The following is an 18,813-nucleotide window of genomic DNA, read 5'->3' as shown; positions in this document are numbered from 1 at the left end:
TGACCACATAGTTGGAAGTAAAGCTCTCCTCAGCAAATGTAAAAGAACAGAAATTATAACAAACTGTCTCTCAGACCACAGTGCAATCAAACTAGAACTCAGGATTAACAAACTCACTCAAAACCACTCAACTACATGGAAACTGAACAACCTGCTCCTGAATGACTACTGGGTACATAATGAAATGAAGGCAGAAATAAAGATGTTCTTTGAAACCAACGAGAACAAAGACACAACGTACTAGAATCTCTGGGACACATTCAAAGCAGTGTGTAGAGGGAAATTTATAGCACTAAATGCCCACAAGAGAAAGCAGGAAAGATCCAAAATTGACACCCTAACATCACAATTAAAAGAACTAGAAAAGCAAGAGCAAGCACATTCAAAAGCTAGCAGAAGGCAAGAAATAACTAAAATCAGAGCAGAACTGAAGGAAATAGAGGCACAAAAAAACCTTCAAAAATTAATAAATACAGGAGCTGGTTTTTTGAAAAGATCAACAAAATTGATAGACTGCTAGCAAGACTAATAAAGAAGAAAAGAGAGAAGAATCAAATAGACGCAATAAAAAGTGATAAAGGGGATATCACCACTGATCCCACAGAAATACAAACTACCATCAGAGAATACTACAAACACCTCTACGCAAATAAACTAGAAAATCTAAAAGAAATGGATAAATTCCTCGACAAATACACCCTCCCAAGACTACACCAGGAAGAAGTTGAATCTCTGAATAGACCAATAACAGGCTCTGAAATTATGGCAATAATGAATAGCTTACCAACCAAAAAGAGTCCAGGACCAGATGGATTCACAGCTGAATTCTACCAGAGGTACAAGGAGGAACTGGTACCATTCCTTCTGAAACTATTCCAATCGATAGGAAAAGAGGGAATCCTCCCTAACACATTTTATGAGGCCAGCATCATCCTGATGCCAAAGCCGGGCAGAGACACAACCAAAAAAGAGAATTTTAGACCAATATCCTTGATGAACGCTGATGCAAAAATCCTCAATGAAATACTGGCAAACTGAATCCAGCAGCACATCAAAAGGCTTATCCACTATGATCAAGTGGGCTTCATCCCTGGGATGCAAGGCTGGTTCAACATATGCAAATCAATAAATGTAATCCAGCATATAAACAGAACCAAAGACAAAAACCACATGATTATCTCAATAGATGCAGAAAAGGCCTTTGACAAAATTCAACAACCCTTCATGCTAAAAACTCTCAATAAATTAGGTATTGATGGGACGTATCTCAAAATAATAAGAGCTATCTATGACAAGCCCACAGCCAATATCATACTGAATGGGCAAAAACTGGAAGCATTCCCTCTGAAAACTGGCACAAGACAGGGATGCCCTCTCTCACCACTCCTATTCAACATAGTGTTGAAAGTTCTGGCCAGGGCAATCAGGACAAGGAAGTAAAGGGTATTCAATTAGGAAAAGAGGAAGTCAAATTGTCCCTGTGTGCAGATGACATGATTGTATATCTAGAAAACCCCATTGTCTCAGCCCAAAATCTCCTTAGGCTGATAAGCAACTTCAGCAAAGTCTCAGGATACAAAATCAATGTGCAAAAGTCACAAGCATTCTTATACACCAATAACAGACAAACAGAGAGCCAAATCATGAGTGAACTTCCATTCACAATTGCTTCAAAGAGAATAAAATACCTAGGAATCCAACTTACAAGGGATGTGAAGGACCTCTTCAAGGAGAACTACAAACCACTGCTCAATGAAATAAAAGAGGATACAAACAAATGGAAGAACATTCCATGCTCATGGGTTGGAAGAATCAATATTGTGAAAATGGCCATACTGCCCAAGGTAATTTATAGATTCAATGCCATCCCCATCAAGCTACCAATGACTTTCTTCACAGAATTGGAAAAAACTACTTTAAAGTTCATATGGAACCAAAAAAGAGCCCGCATCGCCAAGTCAATCCTAAGCCAAAAGAACAAAGCTGGAGGCATCACGCTACCTGACTTCAAACTATACTACAAGGCTACAGTAACCAAAACAGCATGGTACTGGTACCAAAACAGAGGTATAGATCAATGGAACAGAACAGAGCCCTCAGAAATAATGCCACATATCTACAACAATCTGATCTTTGACAAACCTGACAAAAACAAGCAATGGGGAAAGGATTCCCTACTTAATAAATGGTGCTGGGAAAACTGGCTAGCCATATGTAGAAAGCTGAAACTGGATCCCTTCCTTACACCTTATACAAAAATTAATTCAAGATGGATTAAAGACTTACATGTTAGATCTAAAACCATAAAAACCCAAGAAAAAATCTAGTCATTACAATTCAGGACATAGGCATGGGCAAGGACTTCATGTCTAAAACACCAAAAGCAATGGCAACAAAAGCCAAAATTGACAAATGGGATCTAATTAAAGAGCTTCTGCACAGCAAAAGAAACTACCATCAGAGTGAATAGGCAACCTACAAAATGGGAGAAAATTTTTGCAACCTACTCGTCTGACAAAGGGCTAATATCCAGAATCCACAATGTACTCAAACAAATTTACAAGAAAAAAACAAACAGCCCCATCAAAAAGTGGGCGAAGGACATGAACAGACACTTCTCAAAAGAAGACATTTATGCAGGCAAAACACACATGAAAAAATGCTCATCATCACTGGCCATCAGAGAAATGCAAATCAAAACCACAATGAGATACCATCTGACACCAGTTAGAATGGCCATCATTAAAAAGTCAGGAAACAACAGGTGCTGGAGAGGCTGTGGAGAAATAGGAACACTTTTACACTGTTGGTGGGACTGTAAACTAGTTCAACCATTGTGGAAGTCAGTGTGGCGATTCCTCAGGGATCTAGAACTAGAAATACCATTTGACCCAGCCATCCCATTACTGGGTATATACCCAAAGGACTATAAATCATGCTGCTATAAAGACACATGCACACGTATGTTTATTGCGGCATTATTCACAATAGCAAAGACTTGGAACCAACCTAAATGTCCAACAGTGATAGGCTGGATTAAGAAAATGTGGCACATATACACCATGGAATACTATGCAGCCATAAAAAATGATGAGTTCATATCCTTTGTAGGGACATGGATGAAACTGGAAAACATCATTCTCAGTAAACTATCACAATGACAAAAAACCAAACACCGCATGTTCTCACTCATAGGTGGGAATTGAACAATGAGAACACATGGACACAGGAAGAGGAACATCACACTCCAGGGACTGTTGTGGGGTGGGGGGAAGGGGGAGGGATAGCATTAGGAGATATACCTAATGCCAAATGACAAGTTAATGGGTGCAGCACACCAACATGGCACATGGATACATATGTAACAAATGTGCACATTGTGCACATGTACCCTAAAACTTATAATAATAATAAAATAAAAAAAAAGTGACAGGGTAATGTCCAATGCTTGATGGTGGCAGCAACCCTTTCCTCATCACATCAGTCCTGCAGCACAGTTTTGGTGATCATTTCCAAAAACACATTCAGCTTGGTTCTCTACACTCCCGCTGATTCTGAGAGCTTCTTTTGATACCTTTAATTTCGTTTTCTGCCTACTCAGTCCAAGTCAGCTTCTGTTGAAAACCTCGAGTGATACAGTACTCAGCAGATGCATCATTCCAGTTTATGTAGGTCCAATGGGTTTGGCATGTGAAAGTCAGGCTCGTAGGATTAGGTTAAGCCTGGGTTAGGAAGCTTCCAGCGAGCCCTGAGCCTGGGGCCTTAAATGGCTAATATTATAAGCATTGCATACAATTATTTGGTTCAGAAAGATGAGAATGGGACAGTGTTCTATGATTCAGGCAAACACATATATTCTTTCTTTTGACTTTGTTTTTTCTAACATTTGGTCTGACTTAATGCTGAGAATCAAATGTACTGTTCATCTGCCAGGAAAGTGTGGACAAAAGATGTTCAGTAAGTATGAAATGCTGCTGTCTAAACAGGAAGGGACAGCCAGTTTGGGGGACACTTCAGTAACTCCATTGAAATGGAAGCACTTAAAAAGTTCTCAAATTGCCCAACATTTGCACCAAACTATGCATTTTGGGGTGGAAGTGTTTAGTTTCCCTGATCATTAGTATGAAACTTTATGTGCAGAGTTAGCCTTTAATTTTGCTTTTAAAGAGTTTGTAAATTCTCTAACACTACAAAAAATAATAAACTATAAAAAAATCTACACAATTCAGCTTTAGAGAAATCGGGGTGTAAAAATGAGAGACAAGGTGTCTTTTAGAGCCCTGGACTTAGACACATGAGGCTCTGATTTCTTCTCCCCTAACTCACCTACTCCCCAGCTCTACGATAGATAGCAAGATGCTTACACCCTCCTTGCCTCAGTTTCCCCATCTGTGAGAGTGGGTAACAATTTTTTTTTTTTTTTTTTGAGAAGGAGTTTTGCTCTTGTTGCCCAGACTGGAGTGCAATGGCACAGTCTCAGCTCACCGAAACCTCCACCTCCCAGGTTCAAAGGATTCTCCTGCCTCAGCCTCCTGAGTAGCTGGGATTACAGGCATGTGCCACCACGCCTGGCTAATTTTGTATTTTCAGTAGAGACAGGGTTTCTGCATGTTGGTCAGGCTGATCTCAAACTCCTGACCTCAGGTGATCCTCCTTGACCTCCCAAAGTGCTGGGATTATAGGCATGAGCCACTGTGCCCAGCCTAAATTGATTTTTTTAATAGACTTTGATTTTTAGAGGAGATTTAAGTTCACAGTAAAATGGAGGAGAAAGCACATAAAATTCCCGTTTACTTCCTTCCCCACACATGCACAACCCTTCCCACTGTCAACTTCCAGTGCCAGAGTGGCACATTTGTTATAATTGATGAAGATACATTGACACATCATCACCCAATTCCACAGTTCACATTAGGCTTCACTCTTGGTGTTGTAAATTCTATAGGTTTGGACAAATGTATTACGACACATATCCACCATTTTAGTGTCACACAGTGTAGTTTCACTACCCTAAAAGTCCTCTGTGCTCTGCCTATTCATCCCTCCTTCCTGACTAATTCCTGGTGGCCACTGGCCGTTTTACTGTCTCCATTGTTTTGCCTTTTCCAGAGTGTCGTATAGTTGGAATCATATAACATGTTGCCTTTTCAGATTCGCTTCTTTCCTCTAGTGATATGCATTTAAGATCCCCCCATGTGTATTTATGTCTTGATAGCTCACTTTTAGCACTGAATACTATTCCATTGTCTGGATGTACCACATTTTATTTATCAGTTCACCCACTGAAGAACATGCTGATTGCTTCCAAGTTTTGGCCACTAGAAATAAAGCTGCTATAAATATCCGTGTGTAGGTTTTGTGTGGACCTAAGTTTTCAACTCACTTTCAACTGACTCCTAAGTACCAAGGGTGAGACTGCTAGATCGTATATTAAAATCTTGTCTACTTTTATGGGAAACTGACAGTTTTCCACAGTGGCTGTACCATTCTGCATTCCCACTAGCAATGAATGAGAGTTCATGTTTTTCCACATCTTTGCCAGTTTTCGATATTGTCAGCATTTTCGATTTTAGTCATTCAAATAGGTGTGTAGTGGCATCTCATTTGTTGTTTTAATTTGCAATTCCCTAATGACACTTGGATGTTAAACATCTTTTCTTATTTGCCATCTATATATCTATTTTGATGACATATATGTTCAGAACTTTGGTCCATTTTTTATTTGGATCTTTCATTTTCTTATTGTTGAGCCTTATAAGTTCTCTGTACATTTTGAATAATAGTCCTTTACCAGATATGTGTTTTGCAAGTATTCTCTCCCAGTTTGTGGCTTGTCCTCATTCTCTTGAGAGGGTGAGTTGATTTCGATTCTGAAACTATTCTGAAATCACTGAAGGTGAGCAATAGACCAAAGATTTTATATAGTACAAGGGAGAAATGTAAGATTCTTCTGTTTTGCCATTAACACAGATTTTCAAAAAAATATTCCTTTTGCTATTTGTATTTTTTCACAATCTTAACAAATGAACCCAAACCTATTGTTTTAAGTCTTTATTTTTATAAGGGAGTGGAATCCCATAGCTATTCCTGCTATGGGAACAGCAGGACTGGGGCTACAGGGAGACAAGAGTCAAATTATAAAGAATTGGGACTACATAGACAGAAATTTGTGTCTTAGTGGTTGGAGGGAAGGTGGCATGGGAAGTGAGGGGTAGCCTGAAAGGGGGAGCAATCCTATATTTGTGTCTTTGTTTTCTGCTTCTGAGCAGCAACACTACACATGCAATACGGATCAGCACTCCCTTTCTATCTTCTCTCTCAAAGCACAGGAACAATTTGCTACTGTCCTACAGCTTGCAATTACTGAATCTAAACCCGCACATACTAATATCAAGAAGGAGTAGCAGTTACAGGTTGAAAGTATTAAAGAGCTGAGAACATTGAAGAGCTGGTGTTATCTTGAGAAACCCCTTTGAGTTTGAGTGGATAGACGTGTGTTACATGAACTGTCTTGGAGAAGGGGATTTGCTTGTGCTTTGTTGTGTGGCCAGAGTTATTCCTAGGGCTTCTCATTGTGTAATGCTGGCTTGAAGCCTTTGCTTGACCAGGGCCAGCTCCTAGCTCCTCCTGCCAGCTGCTATTGTTAGTGCTGTCTCCCAGCATTCTGAGACAGCTTTGTCCCAGCAGTGCTTCATTGCACTCTTAAGTTATTACTTTTTCTTAGTACAATCTTGCTCAGGCTATTTCAGTTTTCTTGACAATCTCTTGTGAGAACTGTTCTATTGGGGAATGAGATTCTTCATCTTCTGCCTGGAATTCTAAAAAAACAAAAGTTGTTAAAGAACAGCAAGGGAAGTCTTGCTCCACAGCATCAGGCACAAACCTTCATGTATGTCATTAGTTCTGTGAGTGGGAATATTTGCTGTTCATGGAGCCTCAACTCAAGTAGCATGGATGTCTTTGTCTGTTTGGAGCTGCTATTACAGAATACCACAGACTGAGTAATTTACAAAGAAAATAAATGTATTTGCCACCGTTCTGGAGGCTGGGAAGTCTCATATCAAGTGCTGGCATCTGGTGAGGGCCTTCTTGCAGTGTCATCTCATGGTGGAAGGGAAGAGGTTGACAGAGTGAGAGAGGGGCAGCAAGAGGAAGGCAAACTCACTGTTTTCTTAATCTCAGTTTTTGTTTACGCTTTGCCGCCGGCAAGCTCACTTTTACAACAAACCTGCTCTCAGGATAACAACATTAATCCATTCACGAGGACAGAGCTCTCATGGCCGAATCACTTCTTAAAGGTTCCAACTGTCAACATTGTTGCATGGGGACTAAGTTTCCAACACTTGAACTTTAGGGAACACATTCAAACCACAGCAGTAGATGTGCCTGGCTCAAGGGGCTTCTCTTGCCTGTGAAGGAGGGGGCTTCCTTGGAGTTCTTCTGGAGTCCCTCTGAGTTAGGCGCCTCAGAAAGGCTTCAGGTATTCAGATCCCTACCTGAGACTTCTAACTATCTCAATGTTGAGTCAAGGGCAAGGCAGCTACTTGAAGAGCTCATTCAGGGGCAGAAATGCTCCTTTCTTATGGCTACACCACTGAGCTGTTCACCTTCTCTTCCCCTCCTGGACAGCTTGTATTTCTCCCCTTCAACCAGATTTCCTTGCTTTCATCAGGAGATCTGCTTTCATATAGGATACAACATTTAACTGGGCATTTGAAGCATTTTTACAAGCTGATACTGATTCTCATTTATCTGCAGGTAAAGTTACCCATCTTCTCCTTCAAGTTATATTGAGGTTCCCCCAAAGAGACCACTTGAAGTAATGAATAGCTTTGGAATTATGCAGTCCCAGATTTGATTCCCAACTCCGCTTCTTACAAGCTTTGTGAACTTGGGGCTTAATCAGTTTCCCCAAGCCTCAGTTTTAGCATCTCAAAAATGGGGATAATGTCTTCTATCACACAGGATTGCTTTGAAGATTACATAAAATAATGGTTTGAAATCACTTGACGTATCTTAGGCACTCAAGAAATGTGAGTTCCCTTCTCTTCATGTTTGGAATGATTACAATTTCTCCCCCTTAGGGATGACTCCACCATCTGTTTTCTGTATGTGCCATGCTAGGGAGATGGTGCTGAATTACATACTGAACAATTCGGCAGTGTTGTCCAGTAAAAAACTAATAAGACCTGTTAATCAACTAGATTTTTTTCAGCCCCATGCTTTTGTAGAACAAGACAAATGAAAGTGATTAGGAAATGATTGTCATATCAGCTGAAATGAAAAGGAGATTTTAAGGCGTGCACTGAGAGCTTGTGTTCGGAATGATCTCAGTTGTATGCGTAGTATTGTACTGGGGTCACCAATGAATGTTTTGAGTGTTAACTCTGAACACACTTAGATTCCTAATTACCAAATAAAAACACCACATTCATTATTCACTCTCATATTTGATTGGCCTAGATGATTCTGATGATTAGAGGATTCCAAATTCTTGAACTTCCAGCTAACCAAGGTTTCCTTAAATAAATGTCCAATTAGCACTAGTAACCACTGCTTCACTTAGAGATGAAGACTGGTTGCCAGAGATGGATACTGACTCTCATATAACTAATTTCAAGGCCACAATAAAAAAAATCCAGAAGCTTCTAGTCAGAGAGTAACAGCTAATTACACTCAAGATCCCATTAGAAATTTTAGCTTCATTTAAATATCTTTCTGATTTAAATATAAGTGTTAGTAATTTGGTTATAATTTTTAGTAATTTAGTGTTAAAGTATAAGAAACAGTAATGTAATAGACGACAAGGCAAAACTATGTCTGCATGATCACTGATGCATTGCTATACTATTTCCAATTCAGTAGAGAGTCAATTTATTCAAAAATTATAATACTAAGTCTAATATTTTCTGAGATGGCAGGATTTCATCAGGGTGTATCTATAATGATTTTCAATGGATTGGCAAATTTATCAATAAGAGACCAAAGTTCTGCCTCAAAATTTAGCATACTTAGTAGCAATTAGACTTGTATATGAAGTATCAGTAGAAAACACCAGCTATGATTTGAATGTGTCCCCCAAAATTTATGCATTGGCAGCTTAATTCCCAGTGTGACAGTGTTGGGAGGTGGGGCCTAATGGGAGGTGTTTAGGTCATGAAGGCAGAGCGCTCATGACCTAAACACCTCCCATTATCTGAGTTTAAGCAACTCAGATAAACTGAAAAGAACTTAGACATGAGTGATGAAAATGATGAAGGAGGTGGAAAAACTGATTTATGAGGGAAGATGAAAAGATTTTTAACATGGATAGCTTGGCTAAGTGGAGAACGTAGATCCTTTGATTAATAACTATGCATTCTTGAAGTGCGTAAGCACTAAGAAAAAATCAGTAACATTTTGGGTGTGGAAACATGAATAATGGAATCAATTAGCTACAGGAAAATAGGCTGAATATAAAATTTAAAACATCTATTTCTGGATTTTTCAGATGTGCCTCCTGAGGCGCTTTCAATGTTAAATATTTTCAAGTAAAATGGATAGGTTCTTAATATTTTTAAGCTTAAATAAAAAAGCAAAAGAAGCAAAAGCTCTGAAGGGTTTTTAAAGGATACATTTTGTTTGCAGGGGCAAGTGACTGGATTTTGTATCCTAAACCTAGTATAATTGTGTGTAAAGCCACAGAAGGGATTCTAGTTTCTCTCTGGAAAGTTTATCTTGGGGATCTGGAGGAGATTGAGAAAAATGACTGCCAGAGCTTTGCCACTAGTGATTCAGGCCTGAATGCACTTTGTCACCTTTTATGAGCCATCTGGTTTCATTCAGAAGTCGGGAAAGTCTAGAATTCAAAAATATTAATGAAATATATTGGCATGATGATACTAGGATGTGACTGCCAAGACAGAGGCTGCAAATGACCTGAGATAGGGCAGGAGGGAATTCAGAGATTCCAGGCAGGGTGGCACAATGACTTAACAGATGTATTTGGATGTCAGTCGACCCCAAAAACCCAACACACCTTGAAACTCAGGGTGCACATAACTTTCATTTCAGGCAAGTGCCTAAACTTTCCAAGCCTCAGTTTCTTCTTCTGTAAAGTGGGGCGGCTCTAGGGTTGTTGTGAGGATTATATTCAAGATTGTATGTAGTGAGCTCAGTGCAGCACCTGATTCATAGTTCAGTAAGTCTTGGTAATTGTTGTTATGAGCCCTGCACTCTATGTCCTACTCACTTTGGCCACACATCTTCTATAGGTGAGTATTAGTAATGGGCCGCTGGGGAGGTTGATCTGGGAGAGAAGAGATTCTCATCAGTCTATGAGAAAGCATGGGCTATTTTACATTTTCTGTGTTACAGTAAATCCTCCATGGTTTAAACTAAAATCTGAATAACCTGACATGCTTCAATTAAAATATTCTAATAGGATTTTAGTTTTATAATATTTCATTATGTATAATTGATCTGTTCATTTTTCTTCTTTTCCTGACTCTTAATTTTCTAGCTTTATTTGTATTCCTTCTGTTACTGATTTTTAAGTTTCTAATTTATATTTTACTACGACTTTGTATTTCCTGGTCTTCTTATAAGTTACCTAAATTCCTTTGTGGAAGAAGTTAGGATATAAACAAATAAATGAAATATACACAGTTTAAAAACTTATAAAACATAGTTTTATATATATATAGTTTAAGTATATATGCGGTCAGGCGTGGTGGCTGACGCCTGTAATCCCAGCACTTTGGGAGGCTGAGGTGGGCAGATCATCTGAAATTAGGAGTTCGAGACCAGCCTGGCTAACATGGTGAACCCCCATCTCTACTAAAATACAAAAATTAGCTGGGTGTGGTTGCCGGCGCCTGTTTCCCAGCTTCTTGGGAGGCCAAGGCAGGAGCTAATCACTTGAATCCTGGAGGCAGAGGTTGCATCAAGCCGAGATCGTGCCACTGCACTCCAGCCTGGGTGACAGAGCAAGACTTTGTCTTGGCAAAAAATCAAAAGCAAACAAACAAAAAAGAAAATATGCTTGTGGCATCCAAGAATAAAGAAATTCATGTCGATGAAAAATAGCAAATTCAGGATGCTGATTTCTTCCTGGGGAAGAAAATGGAATTTGGGAAAGAGAATCCAGAGGACTTTAGCTATCTTGGTAATGTTTTGAGTGGATATGGGGAAATCAGTGGAGTGTAGGCTTGGATAAAATGACACGATCTTCACTTTCATGAAACTGGGAAAGTTGTGTAAAGGCTGACTAACAATACTAATATTAACAATCCAAAGGTGATGAGGATTCTGAAGCACAGTTGGCTTCTGCACGTGTGATTTGTTCTCTGTGCTTCAGCTTGAACCTTCTGATAGTGCTAATGTTCCTTGCTGGTATGAATATTTTGTCATTATTTTATTTTCTGAGAACTCTCTGTACATACAAAGGTTCTATTAACAGCTTTGACATCTAAAGTTGTTAACACCAAATGCTTTACAAGCACCATCTAATTCAATCACTACTTAAATATCTTTATTTTCTCCTCCTAAGTTCTTTGTGGATTCTATTCTCAGAGCAGAATCAATTAAATTGAAAGTCTGTCCTCTCCAAGAAGGATACTCAGCAGTGATGTCAAGGAATGCATTTTTAGGTATAGGACTTGGCTGAACTGGCTTGCCTGGGTTAATTGCTGTGAAAGCATAGCTCTGGATTAGGAAGGCCTAGAAAAGGAGCAATTGGAAATTAGAACTGGAAATTGGAAAATAACAGGAAAAGAGATTGAAGCATAAGATGGGATCTGTTTGCCAAGCACAGTTGGATACCTGGACAAGAAATTAAGTTTGGTAAACCAATAAACATCTAAAATGTGAGTCAGATCAGAACATCAGATGAGGAAACCAAGGCTTTGAGAACATAACTTATATGTTGATGGCCACATAGCTAGTAATTGGCAGAGCTGGTCTCAAATATATATCTGTCTTACACTAGAGCTCCTTCCCATGATCTCTATGTTATGAATTTATGTACAAATATTTGTTACTTTTACTCAGCTGAGCAAATATGTAAATTCATTTGTTTTTCTATAAAAACTTAATTTCTGTCTCAAGCCCTTGTTTCTGATGCAAACATTTTAATTTAGTCATCATCAGGGAATCTCAGTCACATTTATGTTTGCTGTCTGTCATTTCAGGTTTGAAGTTGTTTGACTGCACCTTTCTTTTCCCTGGAGTTAATGCTGTACTCAGAAGGCTATGCAAATGGAGGAGAGATGTTTATTTCATGATTTGGATTTGTCTTGGTGGCCTGCTGGGGCCCATTCATTTGGCCCTAAGGCTTGTTTCTACCATAATGGTGCCTGTGACATTTTGACAGCATTTTCAGCAGAACCCCTACAGTATGGGCCACCTTGCAGTCCCTGCATCAGCACTCCTGTTGTAGTTTCCTGCAGCCCGCTAGCTCTCTGTCTTTCAGACAACTGCTATGCCCAGTCTAGGGAACCTCAGCAACCTTTGTATGGTTTCCTACTGCTTCTAGGGCTAGGTGCCCCCAGATCTCCCCTTTTCTACTCTGTGATGGCCACATCCCATTGGCAGAGCCAACTGCTTTCCAGAGACTTCACCTGAAAATGGGCGCCCTGATCCTCTTAACTTTGGATACAAACATTTAATTGAAGGGCTGAAGGCATTTTTGGCTCCCCAGGGGGCCTGAGCCTGAGGACGCAAGGAATTAGGAAACAGCCTCCTTGACCCCAACCCCTCTCATGAATTGTTAACTCTCACAGCATTCTCTATCTAGACTGGGGTAGGGGTGGAGAATCAGTCTGACAACATCTACTTCCTAATCCTTTGGTCTTATTGGTGGATCTAAAAACTTTTGAAATTGCTTGTCCAGTTGTTTCTTTGTGAGACTCTCTCTCTTAGGGCAAAATGGCCTCTGGGATCCCAGTCTAAGTAGGGGAGGGCCACTTCAGTGAGGGGTAGGGACAGAACAGTACAGTTAGTACTTGCATGTCATTTTCCAATTTAAGTGAAATAATTACACCATGTTAGAGACATCCTTTTCGGGGGAATTACTGAGAATTCATAATATTTTATAGAAGTTGCTGATGTTGAAAATTTGCCTAAATACTTAGGACATTATAAATTTAGCAAAAGTTACTTAATGTGCTGCTCTACTATTCAGGAACCTTGACATTTGAGGCAAATAAAAGGGAATAGTTATGTAAGTTATAAAATTAACAAGTCTCTGGCAGTTCATGAAATACCTGAACCAAGTTTGTCTTAGCGCAGGTGTTGGGAATTCAAGGGTAAGAAAAAGTTAGCATTGACAAGGGATGCTGATTATGTAGGCTTGTGCAGCGTATACCATCAATCATCCCCGTATGCACAAGAAAAACCCCTGTTACATGATTCTCAAGGAATTGTCCAGATTCTTTTGTCCTCTTTTAAATGGTCTTATCCTGGACTCTTCTGTCATTTCCACATTCAAGCAGAAACCAAATGCTATCTCCAAATATTTGTCCTGGCTTTTCTATCCACATTAATACCACCTTAGTTTAGACCTTCATCATTGCTTGCTTAGAATATTATAGTAGCCACCTGACTTTTCCTGCTTCACCCAGTCTATCCTCTGCTTATATCAGGTATTCTTTGTAAAATACAAACTTGATATTTACTCCCTCCTTTAGAAACTGTGATCGCTCTCTGCCATTTACAGAGTAAAATGCCAATCCCTGAGCAAAGTGTGCAAGCAGTTTTCTTTTTGTGTCCAACCTGTGTCAGCATGTGGATATGTATTCATTCATTCACTCATTCAATAGATATTTATTCAATGCTTTATGGAAACACATACAAATATAAATGGACACAATTTCAGCCCAGGTGAGGGGGGAACACAAGTGAGAAATAGGCAGAAGGGAAAGATATATGGAAACATGCAAAAGATATAGTGGAAACATTGGACAAATTCTTCCAAGAAAGTTGGGAAAGGCTCATCTTCCCCTACTACTTACTTTCCTTCTCCAATGTGTGCTTTAATTCAGCTGCTCCACGTGCATGTTCTTTTACCTCTGCTAGATTGTGAGCTACTTGATTGGCAGGTTCTTCTTTCTCATCTTTGTATTCTTGGCATTGCCTAACACAGTTCTGGCACATGGTGGCACACGGCAACCCTTGATTGAATTAAAACATTATACCTAATTTTCCCTGAAATAAACGAAAGTTGGGAGATATATTTGTTATTGAGGGATGTTCAATACACAATGTACATTGTAAATTATGTAACAAATGCATAATAAATGGCATTTGTTACTGACAAATAATATAGTTGATATTTCCCCTTAGTGCACCTTTAGATTTTTGCCTTAATAGCTTCATTCCTTTTGAACCACAGCTGAAAGCTATGTGTAATTTATTTATTCATGCTAATCATCTAGACTCTATACTTAGCATTTTCAAGGTGTGGAATTCTGATATTTGTAGAGGGGTAAGCTACCTGATGATAAGAACAAACTTAATATAATAGAGCAAATATGGTGGCAAAAGTACTGAGGAGTGGAGGAAAGAAGTCAGATTGGTCATAGAAAGCTTCATGGAGAAAGTAAGCTTCAAGCCGGATTTTCAAAGAGGGACAGGTGAAGAATGACAAGTTGAAGCCAGGAGAAAAATATCCCATGAAAAGCAGTTCATATGCAGAGATCAGAATTATGCTTAGGGTATGAGAAACAAATTGGTAAGACTACAGGTAGTTAAGAGGACATTTAATATTTATAAATGCTTATATTTGTGCTTGCTTATATTTAGTTTTTAAAGATCTATTTTGTGCTTATGAGGCACTTGGTCAGCAATTTCTTGATTGCCTGGATTAATGGCAGGTGGTAGGAAAAAAAGGAAAAAAATTAAAGTTCAGATAGAATAGCTTGGACACTACATTAAATTAATTTTAAATGCATAATGTTTCTTATTTTAAAGCAGAATTTTAGTATAAGCTGGTACAGTGAACCATCATTAATGTCTCCCAAACTGCCCTCCTTGCTTCTAGAACAGCATTCCCCTTCCTTTTGAAAGCCTCTCCAATCCCCTTTTGTACCTTGTGTTCCTGCTGGAAGGTTTGAATATTAGTAACCTCTTGTCTGGACATAGGGGTTAACATCGGACCCAAGCTGAACCAGTTCATTCCAGGGTCTTTCCAAAATGGACTAAGGGAAGAAAGGTAATCCCTTTTGGTGATGCGTGAAGCTCTGAGATAAGAAGTGAGGAGCAGTAAACTGACCTGTTTCTGACCCTCTAAATAAGGCAGTCTGAATGAAAGAAGCTGGAACTCCAGAGAGAAGACATGAGAGATTGCAGAGCATCCTGGTCGTGCTCATTCTGTTGGTAATGAGCCCCACCTATTTTCTTTAAATACAGCTGACATCTGGCACTATCCACAGCCAAAAAATTCTCCCTTTTGCTATGCAGGGTTCAGTTGGGTTTCTGTCATTTGCAGTAGAAGCTGACCTGGGTAGCTGAATGACTAACAGAATGATAAAAGGGACTTTATATTATTGTCAGGAGACTAAAATGAGGGCTAATCAGTTTTTACTTTCTACTATTATCAATGTCTCTGATTCAAAAGAATGCCCAACCATTGTTAGGATGGTCTACATTAGAGCACCAATCCCTCAACTTCTAGAAATGCAGGTCGTTAAGAGTCATCTTCTCGCACTGGGTCTGAATATCAGCTTTCTCAGTGTGGTACCAAAAAAAAAAAAAAAAGACTTTAGACTGTAGAAAAGAGAATCTGTTTCCTGGCAACTCAGGGTCCAATAGGCTCTTGTTGCTTTAGGTGCATCTGACATTCTACAAGAGGACAAAAGGACCCCTGCCGTGGCCAGATTGTTTTCATGTTTTATCTGTTTTCTTTTGGAAAAGATTGCACCGTCTACTTTGTTTTGTGATGTCTAGGGGTGCTGTGTTTATGTGGTTTTTGGCAAGTTTGCTTGACCCTGAATTCCTCAAAGTGTCGTTCTCTGAAGCAACAGAATACGTACTGAAGACTCTCTTAAAAAACAAAAAGCTTTCAGGAGGCCCTTGATTGGCTAAGGGGTAATTATTAGCCAGAATGAATATACTATTACTGAAACATTTTGAAGTAGAAGCAAAACATTAAAAAAAATCCAGCATTAATAAATCCATGCAAGAATGCTAGGATGTCTTTCAATGATCTCTTAAGACTTATATTATCATTACCAACTTTGCATCAAACATTGATTTAGTAGGGTGTAATAAAGAACATTTTGCCAAGATGTGGGGATACCAAAATGAATATATTTCTCAACTTGTAGGGGACTACAGTCCTATACAGAAATCAAGACAAAGTTTGGTATAACCAGAGTATCCCCAGGCTACACAGGAAAAAAAGTTCACAATAGTAGTAAAAAGCAAATACCAACACTAGCAATATTTACTCTAGCTCATCTACTATGGATAGTGGCTTAATATTTCCACCTCAAATTTCTCACAGCTAGTTTAGGAATCCCTGAGAAAGGATCTCTCTTGTAATAACCAACACAGACTTTTTGTTTACTTAAGTAGAGTCCGAGGGTCTCATCATGCCTTGCTGGGAAAGGTCTTCTGGCCAGTTGGAAAGCCTAACATGTTCTCTCTTTTGCTTTTGGTTTTTCCTGGATGTCTTGCCAGCATTTATCTGTAATGTCATCCTCTCTTCTTCTTTCCATGTGTAGGTCAATCTGGCTTCCTAATCAGGCTTCTGTGATTCTCTCTCTTTTGATGTCTCATGGATCCCTGCCTCCTGCTCAAGACAGGAAAATGCTTTCCATGCCCACTTGTTGTTATGGCTTATTGCCTGGGCTAAAAAGAAGCATTGCTTTGTATACTCTGTGTGTTATAGAGATCCTAATGGAGCAGCACTTTTATTTATTTACTTTACAAACTCTAAGTCTCCAAATTTCTGAGTAAGTTCTGCTAGAGTTACTGGACAGCTGGGCCAGGGGACAATGAAAATAACACACTTCAGGTGGCCCTTAAAACTACCCTCCTCTCCCACATGGACCTGCTGGGCTTGAATGAATCTTTGTTAATAATAAATTACTTTCATAAGCTGCTTCTTTGCCTTTTAGGCGTATAGGTCTCCTGCTATCTTACCTCAATGACTCTCTACACATCTATTTATTCAATAAAATTATATCAAGTACCTACTACGTATCAGTTACCATGCTAGGGCTTGGGGATATGGTGGTTGATGAAAGAGTCTCAGTTTCTGACATCATGTATCTTAGCAGGAAAGATTACAGCTCCAAATGTCTGAATATTTAGTGGATAGACACCTTTTGTTGGCTTCTAACCTCTGCTGCAGAATAGATGAACAGAAGGTTGTATTTGTTAAATGCCAAAGAAAGAGGTGCCATAGGATTGTAGAGAAACAGTTGATCACTGCAAAGGCAGGACCAAACTCTGTGAAGGAGAAGAGAATTGAGACTTGAGGGAAAGAGAAGACTAGATATCTGGAAATGAACAGGAATGGCATTCCAGGAAAAATGCATATGGCAGGTCCAAGAAGAGAGACGCCATATAGTACACATGCAGGTCACGAAAGATGCTCAGGACATATGGAGTCACACTGACCTTGATTGAAATCTTAGTTTGGCCACTTGTATGGATGCATAACCTTAGACTAGTTCATTAAATTCTCTGAGCCTCAATTTCCTCATCTGTAAAATAAGGATATCAAGACCTACTTCTTGGGTTTTCACAAGGATTCTAAGAGCACAAAGTCTATAAATAGAAATAAAACACAAATAATAGTGTCTAGCATGTAGTAAGTGCTCAAAACCTTATGGGTATTGCCAGTTTGGTGGAGCAGATGATGAGTGTAGGGCAAAAGAAGTATTACTCATTTTGTATTTCTTTTTTCAGAGTTTACCCATTGCTGTTGAGTGGGTGAAAATGACTAAGAAACACTCTTTGCTTTGTTTCCCACAAGAGGAGAAAAAAAATCAGATGAAAAAATAAATGAGGGAAATGGACTGTTTTCTTTAACTTCTATCAACCTCTCATGTGTTGAGAACTTGAATTACTGAGGCTGATTCTGTTTGTGCACAGGACAAGACACATCCTGGACAAGCTGGAGGCTGGGGAAGGAGACTCCTTTCTCCCAATGCTCTTTCCTTGCCTGACAAAGCTGGGGGCACTGAGGAGGGTGGACTATTGTAGATTTTAAGGCGATCTGACCATATCACTGTCATGTCAGAATATCAAGTTGAGTCACTGGAATTTAAAAAGCTATTAATAAACAGGGCTCTATGCTTCTCCTTCCCCTCTTAAAACACCAGTTTCTAAACACTCTGCTTTATTTGCTCCAATTTTGTCTTAACCATTTATTTGTGGAAAAATGAATTTTACTGACCAAGTGAACTTGCTCAATCCTACTGTTGGCTTCTAATCTGTTTCATTCCAATCACTTTAACCTCAAAATCAATTGTAGTGCCATATAAACGACAACTTCAAAGTAACGATTACATTTTACACTGAAAGTACAAAACAGATCAACACCTACATTTCTCTTTTAGATTCTTCATACACAGGCTTCAAACAAGTCTTTGTTGAAATCTCATCCAAGTTGCTGTTGGAGGTACAATAAAGTGATATTAGCAGGATCAGAACCAGAAATAATAAGTGTGGTTCTGTTTAGTTCTTAATGTCTCTTTGCTAAAATAATGCAAACTCATCCCAGAAAATCTAAGAAAGAAAAGCCGAGAATTATCAGTTGGAGTAAGACATTTGATAGTTGCAATAGAAATAACCAAAGCCAGGAAGAAAGTGAATGTATTCTGT

This window comes from Nomascus leucogenys, chromosome 5 (genome assembly GCF_006542625.1).
Source record: "Nomascus leucogenys isolate Asia chromosome 5, Asia_NLE_v1, whole genome shotgun sequence".
NCBI lineage: Eukaryota > Metazoa > Chordata > Mammalia > Primates > Hylobatidae > Nomascus > Nomascus leucogenys.
The sequence above is the reverse complement of the archived record's forward strand: the minus strand, read 5'-3'. Positions refer to the sequence as shown.